The sequence below is a fragment of the Perna viridis genome, chromosome 6, assembly GCF_037379345.1.
Source record: "Perna viridis isolate PV_CMFRI_1.1 ecotype Kerala chromosome 6, ASM3737934v1, whole genome shotgun sequence".
Taxonomy (NCBI): domain Eukaryota; kingdom Metazoa; phylum Mollusca; class Bivalvia; order Mytilida; family Mytilidae; genus Perna; species Perna viridis.
Genome location: NC_142450.1, coordinates 19,618,571 through 19,638,007, shown reverse-complemented (window position 1 = coordinate 19,638,007; position 19,437 = coordinate 19,618,571). Strand labels below are relative to the sequence as shown.

The 19,437-nt window shown below is 33.0% G+C and overlaps 1 protein-coding gene across 3 annotated transcripts in view; it reads right to left on the bottom strand.

Annotated features, from left to right (window-relative positions):
• Window positions 1–19,437, bottom strand: part of LOC148613980 (beta-1,4-galactosyltransferase 5-like) — a 93,425-nt gene that overhangs the window by 44,792 nt on the left and 29,196 nt on the right. Inside the window, exon 1 of one of the 3 annotated variants that reach the window (XM_088587675.1) lies at window positions 7,635–7,716. The exons of the other annotated variants lie outside the window; for them this stretch is intronic. The gene's annotated coding sequence lies outside the window, so the exon portion shown is untranslated. Of the gene's footprint in view, window positions 1–7,634; window positions 7,717–19,437 lie in introns of those variants that run through there. 3 annotated transcript variants of the gene reach the window in all.

The following is a 19,437-nucleotide window of genomic DNA, read 5'->3' as shown; positions in this document are numbered from 1 at the left end:
ATTTCGCAGATAGATATTTCGGGTTTTGAACCCCATGCATTTGTTTAAAATTTTGTTAATGTTGTGCTATATTTGAGAAATGAGCAAAGGATAGCATCAACCGTTTGCTGAGCATGGTACCAAAAGTGGTAAAAAAGAATTTAACAAAAGTTTCGCAAACACAATGAAGTATTTCGAGTTGCTCAACGTAGTACTGTAGTAAAATTTCAGGACAATTGAATCATAGTTAATATAGAATATAAGTTCAAAGGAAACAGTGCTGTCCAGGGCAGGGGCGGATCAAGAATAGTAGACGAAGTGAAGGGAGTGATCAAGACATTTATACAGAGGGGGTACAATACATCATTTACTATTTACTGTATATATGAGTTATTATAAATTTACGGGGTTAGATACATGTACAGAGCAGTTTGGGTAATTGGTTTGTGCATTGAATTGATTGGTATACTTCTGTTGTAACTTTTTGACAACATAGAAAATTTGTTTTAGACATTTGCATTGTCATAATTCTGATTTTTCGAGCAGGCTATTATGTCTGTCTGTTTAACGCAAACAAAAAAATGAATAAGTCAGCCACTTTATAATACTTCCCGAACTTTAATTGGTTATAATCTAAATACAAACAAAAATTTAACAGAATCTGGGATTCTTCACATACTTCTGTAAAAAGCACTAGCTGAGGGTACGGTTCGGGCCCTTCGCTTCCTGCAAGAGAAGGTGGCGGGACCGTTACCCCAACCCGAGTACAATAGTATAATCTAGAAATTACTTAACCAGACTTCCGACAGTTAAGATGGTTACAACTTATACTGCATAAAAGTTAAGTTTGTGTGATTTTTGCTAGAAAAGTGCAAAATTTTTAGGTTAGAAAAAAATTATGACGTTTAATTTTAATTCTACACAAACATGTATTTTTAAAACGGTTTGTCTGTAAACTGAAGAAAAGTCTTATATTGCGCCAACTATAACAAACTATCAGGGGAGATATTGAAAGAATTTCGTCATGGTTAGGCAACTACCATTTTCATTCCGAGGTGGGGAGGGGGGCTGGGATTTCTTAAAATAATTTAGTTTTTTTTCAATAGCAATTGAATTATAATTTTTTTTAGGAATATGGCAGGTTTTTAAGACCAAATAAAATTAAAAGATCTACATCCCCCGCTCCTAAAAAATTAATTTTTTTTTCGGCTTCCTCAGTTTCTTGTATTTAGGCACTATAATATACAAATCTTTCAATTCTTGGTGACCAAAATAATGCTTGAATCTGATTCTGATGTGACTATGAATTTAGAACATGTCTATACACCAAAAAGACAAAGTTAGGCCAGCAAATATATAGTAAGGAGTAAAAAATTAAAAAAAATAAAATTCCCCCCTGGTGAGAGTTGAATGAAATTTACTTGGCCTAAACAAGACATGGCTTTGTCTGTAGCCAGGAATTGATGAGGAGCTGCTTCTTTTTCCTAAACCATACCAGTTTTTGGCAGTTGCTCAGGTCGCCCTTCTTTGGAGGCATAATGATGTAGCTTAAACTCCACTCTTCAGGGATTTCGACTGTTTCCTAGATGTTTTCAAACAGGTCATGCAAGGTGATGTAGGGCCCTGTGGAGGTTCATGTGTCAACAGAGAACAGGTAAAATATTGCTGTTCAGGCGAAAAAACCCAACAATCAATCGATGAATCGAGATAATGTAGGTTTTTTCCGGGTTGATCTTCAAGACCTCAGGTGGAAATTTGGTTCGGTCTCGGGGCTTTTCCAGTTCTCATTCGTGGGGTTTTTATGATTTCATCCTTCGAGATTGGGCCGGAATCAACATCAAGGTCTTCTCCAGGAGGTAGATCAGGGGCATCTGATATATATTCTTCATTTAAAAGTGGTCGATTTAGGTTTGTTATCACATTGCCGTATTTGTCTTTCACTGGTTTGGATGTGCTGATCTTTCTACCTGTCAGTTGGCGTGTGATGTTGTACTCAGTTTTTGTGTCATTTCTGCCCATTGCATTCTTTGCTTTTGAAGCGAGCTCGTTGATGTAGGTTATTTTATCCTGTCTGTTCCTTTCTCTTTATTTCTGTCCTAATGCTTATATGTTAGCTCGTCAACCATCTTGTTTTTGACCTGCGCCTCTTCCTTTTGTTATACTTTTGCCTTCTAATCTGATCTTGTCTGGTTGCAATGGCTATCTTGATCTTCAATTTAGCCACCACAAGTTCATGATCGGATGTTTTTTTTTATCAGCACCTCCATAAGCTCTAACGGCTGTCATGTTCTTTCTCCATCTCCTGGCGACTGTAATGTGGTCTATCTGGTTTCTAGTTTTCATCTCTGGAGACACCCGCCGGGTTGTTTTGTGTATATCCTTGTGACGGAGTTGGAATGTCGTACCTCCTTTGACCAGATCGTTCTGGGAGCAAAAATCTGCATTCTGAGTTCTCTCTATTTTCGTTGATGTTACCAATTCATGCCTTCCTGTGATGAGTTCTCTCCCTGTGTTATCTTTTCAAACTTTGGCATTCATGTCACCCATTACAATCAAGATGCTCCAAGTTTTATTCAATCTTGGGTAGCTTGGAGCTGGTTGTGAAACTCTTCTTTGTCTTCTTCCTCTGCTACGTGGGACGGAGCGTAGCATTGAATGACTTACTTTTTGTATCTTTGACATAAATCTTACCACGATAAATCTTTCACTCACAGGATTCCATTCGATGAATAATGATTTGGCCTTCATGTTGATTGAGATTTCTACTCCATGTTATTGTTGCCATCCTCGTTTTGTGGTCCAGAGTACAGTAGAACTTTCCCTGAAGATAGTATGTCCGCTCCAGATGATGTCCATCTAACTTCGTCCCAAAGTATCAAGGTTGTAGCGCTCCTTTTCTATTGCAGCCTGGGCAGCTTTTCCGGTTTTATATAATGTCTCCACTCTCCAGCTTGCAATCATTGAGGCAGTCTTAAGGGAGAAAAGTTTCATCGGCGGATGAAAAATTATAGTTAAGTGAATGTAAATGTATTTTGTAATACATATACAGATATCACAAGTATATTTCTGGAATGTTAGATTGGCTTCAGATCATATAGTGAAAATATTAATTAGTTTCGTAATTAAATATATTATGTAAAAGATACATATATAAAGAACGGTATATACATTTGATGATTTTATCTTCAACAGATAAAAAGTGCTATGGAGTAATATTAATAGTTTCATTGTTCATGAAAGACGAGCATTATAAAGGTTTGACCAGGGTCTGCTTTAGTGGTGGTTCTATTAGAATTAAAACTTTTGAGATTGTGCATTAGGCACATACATTGGACAACTATTAAGTTGTTAACAAAAAAATTACTGAGGACTTAGGTAACGTATTTAAATTTGAGTAGTTCAGGTTCCTATTCGCAATGTTAAATAACATTCGAAGTTGATCAAAAGACCCATTAAAGAGAACCAAGCCATCATCTTGGAGCTAATTATGTTAACACAATGTGCTCGTTTGGGAACTTTTCAACCATAAAGTTAATAAGTTCTTTCACTTGTATGTCGCATATGTCAGTGCAAGGGACTGTCCTTATTGCACATCGCATTAAGAATTAATTCTAATAGAAACAATTATAATATTAGAAGTTCTCATTGCTCAAAAATACAGCATAGTCTTCTTGTTTCATTTCAAAGTGAATGCTTTCAGCCGCCTTAATTAGTTCATTACTGAACATGCTTGTATACATGCGTACATAAGTTCCTTGGTCTTCAACTATAGGTAGCAAAAAATAGTCGAGCAGTCTATGCAATTTCCCCAATGAGGAATAATAGGACAGCATGGTATTCTTATCTCTTCTCTATTGGAGATCAAATCTAAATTGGTTATAATGTCTAGTGGTAGTTCGTGTATGTTTTGCATCGTTCTAATAGTTTGTTTAATAAACTGCATTAATATAACGCAAAGGTCTATGGGTATGGATATCCATTTAGTTGCTTTTTATAACATTATGAATTTTTCGACTATAAACCGTAAAATGTTAATTTTAAAGACATTTGTTACATACTTCTTCATACATAATTTAACCTGTTGAATGGCAGTATATGGTACACTCACTATATGTACATGAGATTCCTTTCCTTTCCTTTTCTTTTTTAAAATTTTTATCTACTTAAACATTTTTTTTATGAAAAACATAATACATTATTTATTTCTTTTCCACCATTAAGCAACTTCATTTATTTTTTTCTTGCCACAACAAAATTATTTTTTATTTTTTTAATTTTTCCTTCAGAGTGAAATTAATTTTTTTTTCAAAAATATCCCAGCGTCCCCTCCTTTTCAATGTAAAAATGGTCGGTGCTTTAAATAGGCAGAGATAAATCGATATTTCAAATATGACTTTTTGACAATTGAATACAGTTGGTACATGTATGTCTCGTAATGTCGATTAGTGTCATGTTTTTTTTTTGGGTCCAATTTTCTCTTTAAGCAAATGTATCAGACAGAAGTTATACCAACTTACGTTGTCTTCTCCAAAATGAACATAAAAAATGTGGTTAGACGATAGAAATATATAAGACGAATAGGAGAGATTTGTAATCCTTTCAGAGCTTGGTAAACAAGAAGTTCTTGCAGGGATTCATATAAAAATGTTATAATCCAATGAACACATATACTGCTATCATGACTGCTTTAAAAGTAAATTTTGTAAAACCACATAAGAACACAATGAACAGAAGCAAAATGCAGTTTTCGTGGATGGCTCTTCCATGTAATAAAAAGAATAGTGAATGATGATGGGGGCATTATCACAAAATGCAGATTGCCTCTTGGTTGCGATATGGACAAGAAAACTGCTTTTATAACCACACACACACACACACACATGTACGTCAACACTTTCAGGTTGCCAAACCATGATCTCGAGGATTTCAACAAAGTGCAAATTAAATCCTAATCGTGAAACAGAATACGAATTGAAGCGATCCACAGATGTTGAAGCGGGAAGATTTTGGATAAAAGAACTCCTGGCCTTACATCCACACGGAATAAATAAAAAAATATTAAGTTCTTCCATGCTTGTTTATTTCATTTTCTTTATAGTGTTTGTTAATGTTTCTAGTTAATTTTTTTTACAAATTTCAAGAGCATCTCAAATTTATGCTTTTGAAATAATTTTTATACGTCACGGGTATTCACTTGATGATGCGGTGAGTTGTATTCAGATTATTTACCACCCTACGAACTCAGTTGATGTCTTGCACTGAAGAAGGTCATAAGTTGACTGAAAATCTTGCTCTTGTAACATCTTTATCGGTATCGTCGTACAATCCTTAAGACTTATATATTTAGTTTTGTTCTGTATCGTCATGACTCGACGATCCGATACCTATTTAGTTTACTGGCTGGTAGCTTCCTTTAGACTTTATATATATTTTGAAATTTCGGGATAAAATTATGAAAATTTTGTATGAAAATAGCATTTTGGAGGAGTTTTTGAATAGGTTTGATTTGGTTCTTTTTAGTGGTAGATGGAAGTATGGTTTCTCAAAAATGCAGATTTAATGCAGAAAGGATTACCATTACATATTAATATAGCATCTTTAAGACGAAAAGCATCGTTTTTTCTGTGGGTTTTTCAACACCATGAATCACCAATACTACAGGCAGTGTCTGTGGCAAGCCAAAGTGGACAACAAGTAAAGATGTTTTCTTATGTTAAATAAATAGTTTTTATTAAGGAGACAGACCTTGGGTAAGGGACATAACTCATGAAGTCAGTGCTATGTTTGTATCACATTCAATTTCACTAAAATCTTTCAAGCTTTCATTTGAAACAGAATAAAATCAGACCAAATATTAAAGTATAATTTTTGATATCAGAAATTGATTTTCTAAAATTAGAAAATGAATTTCTTGTATTCAATTACAATATTTTTATATTAGAAAATCATTTCATGATATCAAGAAATTGACTGATTTTGCAATATTGCAATAAGATTTTTTAACATTATAAAATTCATTTTCTAATATCACAAATTAAATTTGTACTATTACAGAAAGTGCAACATTCCATAATATAATTCAGCAATGTGTAATATTAATTTTTTTAAATATTATAAAATTAATATTTAATATTGAAAAATATTTTTTGATATCGAAAAATGATTTTGTGATATCAAAAAAGTATTTTTCTAATATTACAAAATAGGTGTTTTCTAATATAAAAAAATATTTTTTTTAGTATTATTTTCATATTTTAATATTATATTTTCATATTTCAATATTACAAATTCATATATTTTTTTGATATTACAAATTTGATTTATGATATCACAAAATCCTTTTTAATACATGTATTAAAAACCGATTTCTAATATTAGAAATTGATTTTCAAATATTAGAAAATGGTTTTGTTGTATTCAATTACAATTCTTTAATATTAGATAATCATTTTGTAATATTGCAAAAAATGTGACTGCTTTAAAAAATTTGCAGTATTACTAAGTGATTTTCAATTATAAGAAATTCATTATTTGATATTACAAATTCAATTAGCAATATTATAAAATGTGTGATATTTTATAAAATAACTAAATCAGGAATTTGTAATATTAGAAAATCAGTTTTTAATATTACAAAATAAATTTCTAACATTAATAAAAAAGGATTTTCTAATATTAAAAGAACGATTTTGTAATATTACTAATTATTGATTTTTGTGCACTTTGGCTTGCCATAAGTGTCTGAAATTTATTTTGACAGGTACTTGATATGTTGATATCATTTAAAAAATGCTTTGGTCATAGGCTATATTTATTTAGTTCCATTGTTTTCCTTTCCTCTATCGTGTACCCTGTACTTGACTTTTTATGAGCAGCTCGCGGTGGTATTTCTAGAAAAAAAACAGAGGACACTCACCCTACCGGTGCACCTGGTCAATGCTCCAACTTTTGTTACGTTCTATCATGTATTGTTTTAGTTACTTTATATTCTCCGTTGTATGTATCTTTTTCCCGTCTTTTGAATTCTACTTAAAATGATTACTCCTTCGTATGTTCATGTAGGTAAAGAATCTATGTACATACTGATAGGTCATCATATATATGCATACATTTTAAGATGATATGATAAAGCATACTCTAAAAGAAGTGGGATGCATGATTGTCTAGAAAAAAATCAACACTTGACTCTTTCCGTTACACCAAAGAATGCTTTTTGTGCAATTAGAAAAGTTCTGAGTTCTGAGAAAAAAGAAAATTCTCCATGTATCTCCGATTTCAACACACAGCATAATAATGTTCAGTCATTTCGATTCACTGTAAGCAACAGGGATGTAAAAACTTTTCCTAACGAAGAAAAATACCCTTGTGATCGAAAAAGCAAAGTTTTAGGTGCCAGTTTCCTAGCATTTTCCTTGCGACCCTTCTCAGAATTTAGCCATTTGGACACAGGCGCTTGTTTCTGTCTATATGAGGAAAATACTATTAAACAGGGGTCGACTTTCCCCCACATACGTGACATAGACAGAAACAAGCGCCTGTGCTTTTGGACAGTTTCAGTGGATAAAACAAACGAGAAATTAGAAATGTGTATGACATGGATCATTGTAATGGTTAGCTGCAAAAAGTACTAGTAGACTAAGTCTAGAAATACTCACAAAATTTTCATGACTTCGAAATGCCTGAAGAACATGCCACTCTGTCTCGTAATCATTGTTTTCAATATGACGTCATTTTTACGTTTGTCACGTGATCACTTAATCAAAGAAATGTTCAGGAGAATGAAAATAATATCCGTCCATACTATTTTTCGAGAACTCTGGGTAGGGTATACGGTACCCTGATAAAACAAAAGCAATGGCCAACAAAATCAAAGTGCTGAGGCACTGAGTCAAGGAAGACCTCAAAATATCAAAAATTATTCATGACATGTAACCAAATTGTATATATATTTGGGTCTTCTTTGTATTGCTTTTGGTATTCCTGGTTGTACACGTACGTTGATGTCCTCAAATTTCCTAAATACTTAAATCAGCACTTCTTACAAAATGTGAATTCCACTGAGAATCACTATCAATATTCGATGAATTTTCAAAGTAAGATTGGACCCATACCTTGAAATTGAAATTTCGGTTTGGAGATACATGAAGTAGAAATGAATCCTGCAGACTGGAGGAAGTTGAACAAAGTGCCAATCTCGAGGAAGAAATGAGCAAAAAACTTTTCCTTGCTTGTGCTCACTTTGATGTAGAATTTTTTTGTAATAAATTGAAACTAAAATTTGTCCTTGTCATTGTTGTCTAGATTAGGCTATGATATGTACAATAAATGAATACCTTTCTCTAGGAATTTTTCAGTTCAAACAAGGATAAAAACTCTTGTTGTAAAAATTACTATGTAGTTTAAAGATCATTAAACTAAAAACAACTTTGTAGCTCATAAATGTGAGCAATTTAAGATTCCAATTAAGTTGGAAAGTCAATGGTATGTGGTGGATACAGGGAATATGGGAATATGATGTCTGAATCACACATGCACTTTGAGTAAAAATCCATCTGTTTTTCTCTCCGAAACAAAAAGGTTACTAGTGAACCCATACCTCATGAGTACCACTTTTTATGATGAATCACTATTTGCTGACAATTTTATACCTGTCTTTCTTCAATAATGTATGTGCATTTCTTTCACTTTTTTCTTCATGAATGTTTCACAAATATGTATAAGATTACAATTCAAGTAACTCTTATGTTTTGCAAATATATATGTGCTAATGTTTTGTATAGTTTTTTTTTTTATTAAGAGATGTTGACATATACATTTACAGTTGCTTTATGCTACACATACATGTACCAGACTTGAGAATCACGCACTTTGTTTCATGCTTAAATAGTGTCCCAGCACAAGAAATGGTCTGTTTTACTTTTGCTTTCTTCTTACTTCATCTAGTGAACTTTCTAAGTGATAACCATGTAAATTCAAGGAAATATACATATATTGTAACCATATGATATGGAGAAACTTCCTATTGTTGGGAAATATTGTTACATGTACATATAATTTCACGCAAATCAGGCAAAAAAAAAAAAAGGTTGGGTGGTTATAACAGTACCAGGTTTTTACTGGTTTTTAGACCACCTGGTCAGTATTCCCAAAGTGATAAATACTGGTCGATTGAAATTTTGCAAACAATACTTCTGTCATTATTCATAGCTTTTGTCCTACATTAAAAATGTTAATATAGTATATATCTACTATATTTCAGTGTTCCAAGGTTTTATTCTTTTAATATCTCTATCAGCTGTATTAATTACGAAAAAATAAACATTTCTTTCTCTAAAATAATTCAAATTTATCTGAAATGACATTAAAAAAAAACTTTACAAAAATGTACAGTGTATTTCATGAGCACATCTTTGTTTCAATAACTATTAATAACAGGTAACATACATATACAATATACTAGGTACATTGTCGAAAATTATTGAAGATATGTGATGAGGCGACGGAACGGGTAGGAAATGCGAGGCTCCGCCGAGCTATTTCCCCCGTTCCAAGCCGAATACACATGTCTTCAATAATTTTCGACAATGTACCTATATTGTTTTTATCCTGTTATATTAATAGTTTTGTACGTGTGTACATTTTTAAAATAAAATTTTAATATGCATATCCCCTGAGGAGCCCGACAGTTAAACCCGAAGAAAAAAATTAATACGCATGCCGCATGACTCAGTAAACATTGAAATTCAATCCGCACCATATAATCCGTCAAAGCTGTTTGAAGAAAATAAACAATGTATCAAAATTTATTTAATTCCAAGAGACAAATAAGTAAAATGAACAATAAATACAAATATTTTGAATGTTGTAAAGTCGATTTTAAGAACATTACAGTTTTGAATTTTGCGAGGAAGATGGAAGCTGACTTGTTTCTGTTTGGTATATGGCAGTAGAGTTCAGGGGTGAAATTTGTGCACTAGTTTCTTTGGGATTTGAAATATTTGTTTGAGATTTTTGAAGAAGAGGAGGCAGTTGTATGGGCAGATCTATAATGTAGTGTTCCTCTGATTCATTATCTTGGGGTTTAGGCAGTAATAAATCCAAGACCATAACAGTTTCCTGGTCATTTGTCTCTTCAAGAGTTTTATCATATTGTAATGCTTCAATTTCTTTATGTGGGGACCAGTTTATGGTAAATTGTGACGGACACTCTGGCTCCGAGTCCAACATGACTGAAATGACAGGGTAAGTCGTCTGCAAACTGATGACGGTGAAAAAATACAAACAAAATCATTATTTGGTTTACATAAAATCTTTTATTTCATTCAGGTGAAAACAAAACAAAACAGCAAAAAAAAAAAAAAAAGATTAACCGGATACGCAATTTGTTTACATTGTATATATGGTGGCGGCCATGATTAATTTACGTATACCAGAAAAAAGTAGTTCCGCCGATCACGTGAGTGGGAGGAGCCAGAAAGTCGATAACCTGCTTATGTACGGATACAGCAAAAAAAAAAAATAACCGTATACCTTTATTCGTTTAACAAATAACCTCATTGCAGGATAAATGTCAGTAAGAGTTGTCCGACAATTTTGACTCCATGAAGGCTTTGGTAGGACTTATCATGAGGATCATTTCATTAATCGAAAGTCTCATTCTATCTATCATAGTTTTCAATATATTGACTGAAAAATGCAAAAAAAAAACAATGGCAATCTTTCAAGGGCAATAACTCTTATATGGAGTCGTCTGACAACTTTGAACCCTGGAGGCTTTTGTAGGCCTTATAATAAGAATCATTTCAGCAACTGAAAGTTTCAGTCGATCTATCATAGTTTTTTAACCGATCAATAAATCCAAACGGTCATTTTGTTAAGGAGACCCTAAAATACAAAAATACCAACTTTCATTGAGTTATGTATAGTAGTTTTGGAGAAGATTTTTGAAAGTAATAACATAAAAAACAGCAAAAAGGGCAATAACTCCAACATGAGTCAACAGATTTTCATCAAAATTCGACCACAGAGAGATCTCATGATGCTGAATATTTTTACCCTTGTCAGAATTTGGCTAAAGCTAACGGTTTTGGAGATACATGTGTATATGCAAAAATCTGCTGTTCTATTTTAGTAACAGCGGCCATGTTTTTAACCGGACCGATCAAAAATCCAAACGGTCATTTTGTGCAGAATACTCTAAGAAACAGTCATTATAAGTTTCATGTAAATCTGTTCAGTAGTTTCAGAAGAGAAGATGTTTGAACAAATTGTTAACGGCGATGACGACGGACGCCCAGTGATGGCAATAGCTCATATGGCCTATGGCCATGTGAGCTAGAAAGTGGTTTGAAGTGACGACAAAAACCTTCTAAATACAGAAAATGGAAAGCTTGCTAAGGATATTGCTTTAGAGCTTCTCCCATGTATGATTTTAGCTACCTGCTGATTTATAATGATGTTTGGACCCCCATTTAAAAATCTTTGGATCAATCCCTGAATGTTGATTTATCTATGAGCAATTAATGTCACATTGTAAATTAGAAAACAAATTAGATACATGTATTACATTACAAATATAGTTTCATGTATGAAATCTTTAATTGATACTGTGCTGCATATGCCAGTAACCATAGTTAGAGTACCAATCTGCCTTACGCTTCCGAACGATGTCAGGGAGCGTAAGGCACTGTAGCGTATCCTAACAGCTGATTTTAATCAGATTGGTTAGAGTACATGCACATGTATTTTTGAAGTTTTCAGTGTAAATTTCTTGTTCACAAACATACCAATGTAAACTGCAAATTTTGCTAAGAAATATGACTACTCTGTTCTACACTAGCAATAATAAAAGTATACCTATCACCAGTTTTGAAAATTTTAAATATCTGTGTACGTACAAAGTATATGAATAAATAATGTATACCTTCAACACTTACCTAGTACATTGTACATGTAAGAATGTCCATGAAAATCAGCACTTAGAAAAGGTCTACTTTTGGAAGCCTTGATATCTAACAAATTTTCAATGCACTTTCATGGCCACAGAATTTCTAAAATAACTAGTCTTTCTTGTGTCATGAAAATCTTGCATTTATAGGTCTTAAATATCCTTTCTGTATAAAATGGAAGATTTTTTGGTGTATCTGCAGCTTTTAGTCCTAGTGATCAAAATTCATGAAATCCAATTCTAACTCAAAATGGCGTGATATACAGAAAGCAATAAAGGTCTAGGTTTATTATCTATATAGAACGCAATATAGGTCAAGGGATGTGATATAGAATGCAATATAGGTCTAGGGGTGTGATATACAGTATGAGATATGTCTAGCAGTGTGATATACGGTATGTGATACAGGTCTAGGGGTGTGATATAGGGTATGCGATATAGGTCTATGGGCGTGATATAGGGTATGCGATTAAGGTCTATGGTCTATATGGAAGTTTGGATTTTAGGAACATGTACATGTAGAAGTGTATGTGTAATATCATGGCTCATGTGTCCAATCGCATCCCAAGAACATTACTTTATTTCACTGGATACCCTTCCTTTGTGATAGTTCAAGATTAGTAATTTACCTACTGAATGTGATGGATATGCCACATGTATGAGTGGTCGTTCATGTCAAAATAGCGTTATTTTCATCTAGATGTAATTTTCTATCTAGATATTTCTAAAAAGTATCTAGATACTTCTCACAACTATCTAGATACCTCTAACGAGTATCTAAATACTTCGCATAACTATCTAGATGCTTCATTCAAGTAACTAGATGCTTCTTACAAGTATCTAGATACACAAAAACTCCTCACGAGTATCTAGATACTTCGCAAAAGCATCTAGATACTTCTTACAAGCATCTAGATGCTTTTCACAACTATTTAGATACTTCTCGCAAGCATCTAGATGCTTCTCAAAAACATCTAGATACTTTGCAAAAGCATCTAGATGCTTTTCACAACTATTCAGATACTTCTCGAAAGCATCTAGATGCTTCTCAAAAGCATGTAGATACTTCGCAAAAGCATCTAGATGCTTTTCACAACTATTTAGATACTTCTCGCAAGCATATAGATGCTTCTCAAAAACATCTAGATACTTTGCAAAAGCATCTAGATGCTTTTCACAACTATTTAGATACTTCTCACAAGCATATAGATGCTTCTCAAAAGCATGTAGATACATCTCACAAGCATCTAGATGCTTTTCACAACTATTTAGATACTTCTCACAAGCATCTAAATGCTTCGCACAACTATTCAGATACTTCTCACAAGCATCTAGATGCTTTTCACTGCTACCTAGATACTTCAAACAAACATCTAGATACTTCGCAAAAGCATTTAGATGCTTCTCAAAGACATCTAGATACTTCTCAAAAGCATTTAGATGCTTTGCACAACTATCTAGATGCTTTGTACGATCATCTGGATAGTTCATACAACTATCTAGACACTGCAAAATAGAATGGCAATAGAATTCCCTGTTTCATTGCCTCTTAGGTAGCACGAGACTTCCAGCTGGCGGGTTTTTATGAACTAGATGAAGCGTTTCTCTCCCCCACCTTTTTCCGTCCGCGCTTGACATCAATGTCAAATCTACAAAGATTTCAAGATTTAATGAGAAGGAGCCTCAGCAGAATCAGGCGAGAAGAAGAACCAGAAGACGTTGCTGTGGGGACGATTTTATGTCAGGGTAAGAACTCATATCCCCGATAATCACCGTTTGGGATGTATGACATGAATATATCGCAACGTACATGTACACGCCATTGATTAAATATACGATATAGATACATTGTCGAAAATTATTGAAGATATGTGATGAGGCGACGGAACGGGTAGGAAATGCGAGGCTCCGCCGAGTTATTGCCCCCGTTCCAAGCCGAATACACATATCTTCAATAATTTTCGACAATGTACCTATATTGTTTTTATCCTGTTATATTAATAGTTTTATGCGTGTGTACATTTTTAAAATAAAATTTTAAAATACATATCCCCTGAGGAGCCCCGATCGTTAAACCCAAAGAAAAAAATTAATACGCATGGCGCATGACTCAGTAAACATTGAAATTCAATCCGCACTATATAATCCGTCAAAGCTGTTTGAAGAAAATTAGCAATGTATCAAAATTTATTTAATTCCAAGAGACAAATAAGTAAAATGAACAATAAATACAAATATTTTGAATGTTGTAAAGTCGATTTTAAGAACATTAAAGTTTTGAATTTTGCGAGGAAGATGGAAGCTGACTTGTTTCTGTTTGGTATATGGCAGAAGGTCTCAGTCTTGTATTCTATGCCCCATAGGCTTCTATAGTATACCTTAAATTTTCATGATTTTTTAAAAAATAGACAAGGAGTGTCAATCTAACTCTTGACCATGTTTTTCAATTAAGGAAATGTCAAAAATAATTTTTAGGTCCATTTTAGAAAAAAAGGCACGAACTTTGGTACACCAGGACAGGTCAAACTAAAAATAGACTTTTTCTACTTTCACTTTTATTTTGAGTTAATAAAATAGACCCCTTTTCTGAAGCATTATTTTTCATGAACATACTGTTTTTTCTCAAGAACAATTTTTTTGTGTCATAGATTGACATTTACCCTGTACTTGTGATGAAAAATGATAGTCATTTGCCAAGAAACAAAAACAGGAAAAGGCAAAAAAGAAGGGCACTACATTTTTTAGCCGCCATGTTTTGATGTACACCCGCTCAGGAATATGTAATACAAGACTTATACCTATTACTAATAAAGACTTTTAGATATCTTTAAATGTTGTTGTTTTTCTATAACTGTGTTCAATTTCCAACTTAAAGACAAAAGATCTCTGTCCTCCTGCTTTGCTATGAATTTTTATTCCAATTTTCATATAGGTACCCTTTAACAGTATTAAGTCAAATATCTAAAATGTGGCAAAAAAAGACAAGTTTTGATAAAAAATAATTTAGTTACCTATTTAAGGTTACTGACCACCAATTCAACCAATGAGCATTTGGAACATACGCAAAAATAGTCCTACGCAGAAATTACCCCTGTTCCTCATAGTGCTGTGAAAAAAGTTCTCATCTTATTTAAAAAAATTAAACAGTTTCTGAAAGGAAAAACATTTCTGTACATTTTATAGGTGCATTTTGCTTCTTGTGATGTGAAGCCTAATCTCCATAATGATTTTTAAATATACCCCTATCTTGTGAAAACACTGGGATTTCCCATGCTTTTTGTAGACCCTTCACTTCCGGTGACCAGTACTGCACTGCAAATCTGCTAACCCCACATGCCATTCTGAGGATTGTGAGCTGACATATGTAGAATCATGCTGATATATAGTCCTCTGCAGGTTAAAGTTAAGGTAAAGTCCAGAGAAGCCATTGAATATTGTGAAATTAGCATAGAAGCCTATGGGAAGTGGAATTAGTGGTTTTTAGCCTTAAGCTGAAGCCATGGCAAAATGAAAAGTTTCTTGAAATAGCTTTAAACTACTTGAAGATCTTGTTAACTTTGCCATGAGAGGAATACACTACAAAAATCCTTCAAAATATGCATTTTTTTAAGTTATAGGTCCAAATTATGGAAAATTGGTCTTTTTGGCTGATTTTTATGTCCTATCTTGTAAAAAGTGTAGAAAATTTAGTAAAAATATCAAATATTAAACTTTGAGGGCTATATTTACCTAAATATGGTGGTAATAAGCACTTGAAATCAAGTTTTGTGTAGATTTGAGCAAAAATTAGGTTAGAAATGAGGAAAAACTCACTTTCATTACTGCGGTTAAGGCCATATAAGCATTCCCCTATGGCAACATGGAAAATCCATTATTGAGTACTTTTTTTGCTTAGGTGCCCTTTACTGGTCATGTTTTAATGTGAAAACACTGTATTTACAAATTTAAAGCCAAATATATCACCTTTTGTGAAAATTTAAAGATTTAGGATTTTTGACATGTGATCAAGAAAAAGGGGGAGGCATGTCAAAAATAAAGTTTTAAAAATAGACCAATTTCTCAGAAAATGATTACTTTTAAATCTATCTCTTTATTAATATTGTTAAAAAACAAGTTGTGATTGATTTTTTTTTTTATTTGAAAAGTCAGAAAAAGTTCTTTGCAAATATTTAATGCATTTAAGTATGGTAGAATATTGTCACTTTTTTGCTCGCGCAGCTTGGTTACCCTATATTTAAAAATCAAATATTTAAAAAAGTGCTTGTCACATTTCACTGAAACTTTGCAAATGCATTCAGTATGTGTGTAGGAAGATACCTGTATAGTTATTTATTTTTTCTAAGACAAAAAGTGACTATTTAGGTTACAGACCACCAATTCAACCAATGAGCATTTGGAACGTACGCAAAAATAGTCCTACGCAGAAATTACCCCTGTTCCTCATAGTGCTGTGAAAAAAGTTCTCATCTTATTTAAAAAAATTAAACAGTTTCTGAAAGGAAAAACATTTCTGTACATTTTATAGGTGATTTTGCTTCTTGTGATGTGAAGCCTAATCTCCATAATGATTTTTAAATATACCCCTATCTTGTGAAAACACTGGGATTTTCCATGCTATTTATAGACCCTTCACTTCCGGTGACCAGTACTGCACTGCAAGTCTGCTAACCCCACATGCCATTCTGAGGATTGTGAGCTGACATATGTAGAATCATGCTGATATATAGTCCTCTGCAGATTAAAGTTAAGGTAAAGTCCAGAGAAGCCATTGAATATTGTGAAATTAGCATAGAAGCCTATGGGAAGTGGAATTAGTGGTTTTTAGCCTTAAACATTGAAAGTGGTCTGTATTGATAAGACAAATGCCTTAACTATTCTATGAATACCAAATTGTTTCAAAATCTCAATTTTTTTGGCCCATATTCACAAAAAGTCAAGTCAGGACCGCCCTTTTTTAGCCTTAACACAAGGGAGTCTCTTGACGATTTAAAATCTGCTTACTGAAACAGCCAATTGCACAAAGTTGAAGTTCTTGTTTAAACAAAGGTAAAATAGAGTCAAAATGTTGTATATTTATCATTATTTAATGAAAAAGACATCTTAGTCCCCAAAAATGCTGATTTTCAGTCAAATTTGGTACCCTGGGCATGTATAAATGTACTCGGTAATTACAAAAGGAGAAGTATCTCACAGACTCAGATAGATATTTTGCAAGAACAGTAGATAACATACACAGAAAACATCAAAGTTTCTACTTACTTCGAACACTATTGAAGAAAATTCATTTTTTATGTGGCATTACCACCAATTTTTTATAAGCTGCATTAGAATTTTAGTGGAAGTACCAATAGAAATGGTCATTTATGAGATAAAAAATGTTTTATTGGTCAGTTTTCACTTTTAATCAATCAAATGACTGTAGTACAGCACTTCTTGAGCAGTTAAAGTAGAATAAAAGTGAAAATGCAAAATATATTTCAGTTTTTATATGTCATATGTAACAAGTGCAATTCAACCATTTTCAAGTCTCTTCTCCAAGTATTAAAAATGTCAAAAACTCAAAACTGTTTATAATTCAGCAATTTAATCACCCTATTTATATCTTATGTAGTTGTGCTGAGAAAACTTTTAATAATAACAATTGCAATCCATTGGTCATCTTTTAATCTATAAAAACATTGCTAATTTCCAAATTTTGTAAAAATATGCCATAAAAGTAAAAAATGAGGCATTGCATCACTTTATTCCATTTAAAGTTGTTCCATTTAGTATAAAATATGATATATTGTTGTTTGAAAGCTTCTAGGATAATTGAAACTCACTTACTAAAAATCTCACTTTCCACTGAAACTGTGGTTATCAGGTCTCAGTCTTGTATTCTATGCCCCATAGGCTTCTATAGTATACCTTAAATTTTCATGATTTTTTAAAAAATAGACAAGGAGTTTTAATCTAACTCTTGACCATGTTTTTCAATTAAGGAAAAGTCAAAAATAATTTTTAGGTCCATTTTAGAAAAAAAAGGCACAAATTTTGGTACACCAGGACAGGTCAAACTAAAAATAGACTTTTTCTACTTTCACTTTTATTTTGAGTTCATAAAATAGACCCCTCTTCTGAAGCATTATTTTTCATGAACATACTGTTTTTTCTCAAAAACAATTTTTTTTGTGTCATAGATTGATATTTACCCTGTACTTGTGATGAAAAATGATAGTCATTTGCCAAGAAACAAAAACAGGAAAAGGCAAAAAAGAAGGGCACTACATTTTTTAGCCGCCATGTTTTGATGTACATCCGCTCAGGAATATGTAATACAAGACTGATACCAGTAGAGTTCAGGGGTGAAATTTGTGCACTAGTTTCTTTGGGATTTGAAATATTTGTTTGAGATTTTTGAAGAAGAGGAGGCAGTTGTATGGGCAGATCTACAATGTAGTGTTCCTCTGATTCATTATCTTGGGGTTTAGGCAGTAATAAATCCAAGACCATAACAGTTTTCTGGTCATTTGTCTCTTCAAGAGTTTTATCATATTGTAATGCTTCAATTTCTTTATGTGGGGACCAGTTTATGGTAAATTGTGACGGACACCCTGGCTCCGAGTCCAACATGACTGAAATGACAGGGGAAGTCGTCTGCAAACTGATAATGAATAAAATCTGAACGAGATTTGGGATTTGCCATATATATGATGGTGAAAAAAATGCAAACAAAATCATTTTTTGGTTTACATAAAATCTTTTATTTCATTCAGGTGAAAACGAAACAAAACAGCAAAAAAAAAAAAAGATTAACCGTATATGCAATCGCAATTTGTTTATATCGTATCTATGGTGGCGGCCATGATTAATTTACGCATACCAGAAAAAAATAGTTCCGCCGATCACGAGAGTGGGAGGAGCCAGAAAGTCGATAACCTGTTAATGTATGGATACAGCAAAAAAATAACCATATACCTTTATTCGTTTAACAAATAACCTCATTGCAGGATAAAATGTATGTTTCCTGTTGCTTTAATTTGACACTGTAGTATCCTTTAACTGTTATGTTATTGACATTATCACATTTCTCTGACATCTAAAGGTTCTTCGGGTTTTCTTATTTGGTGACATATCTTGGAATCATTCGTAGCAAAATGAGAAGTGCGCATTCGTATATATTATATCAGAAAATGTAAAAAAAACATAGCTCCAAGGACGAAGATTGGCATTGGCGAGGTTACTACAACTCTCCTCATTATGTTGTACGGCAAATATGGCCAGCCACTATGGAATTTATTCATATCAATAAATATTTAGTAACATGTTAATAAATATTTGATAAGGAGTAGGCATAAGCTAAGCACCATAAGTTTCACCATATCTTCTGAGTATACAAAAACGTCCTAGAATTGTAGGAGTAGTCAAAGGCTTTAAAACCTCCCAGAAACAGAAAAAGTGGGGGTCAGATGATAATATTTTTTTCAGAGCACAATATTTCTTTTTTACAGATGTATATTTCAGCACCTAGC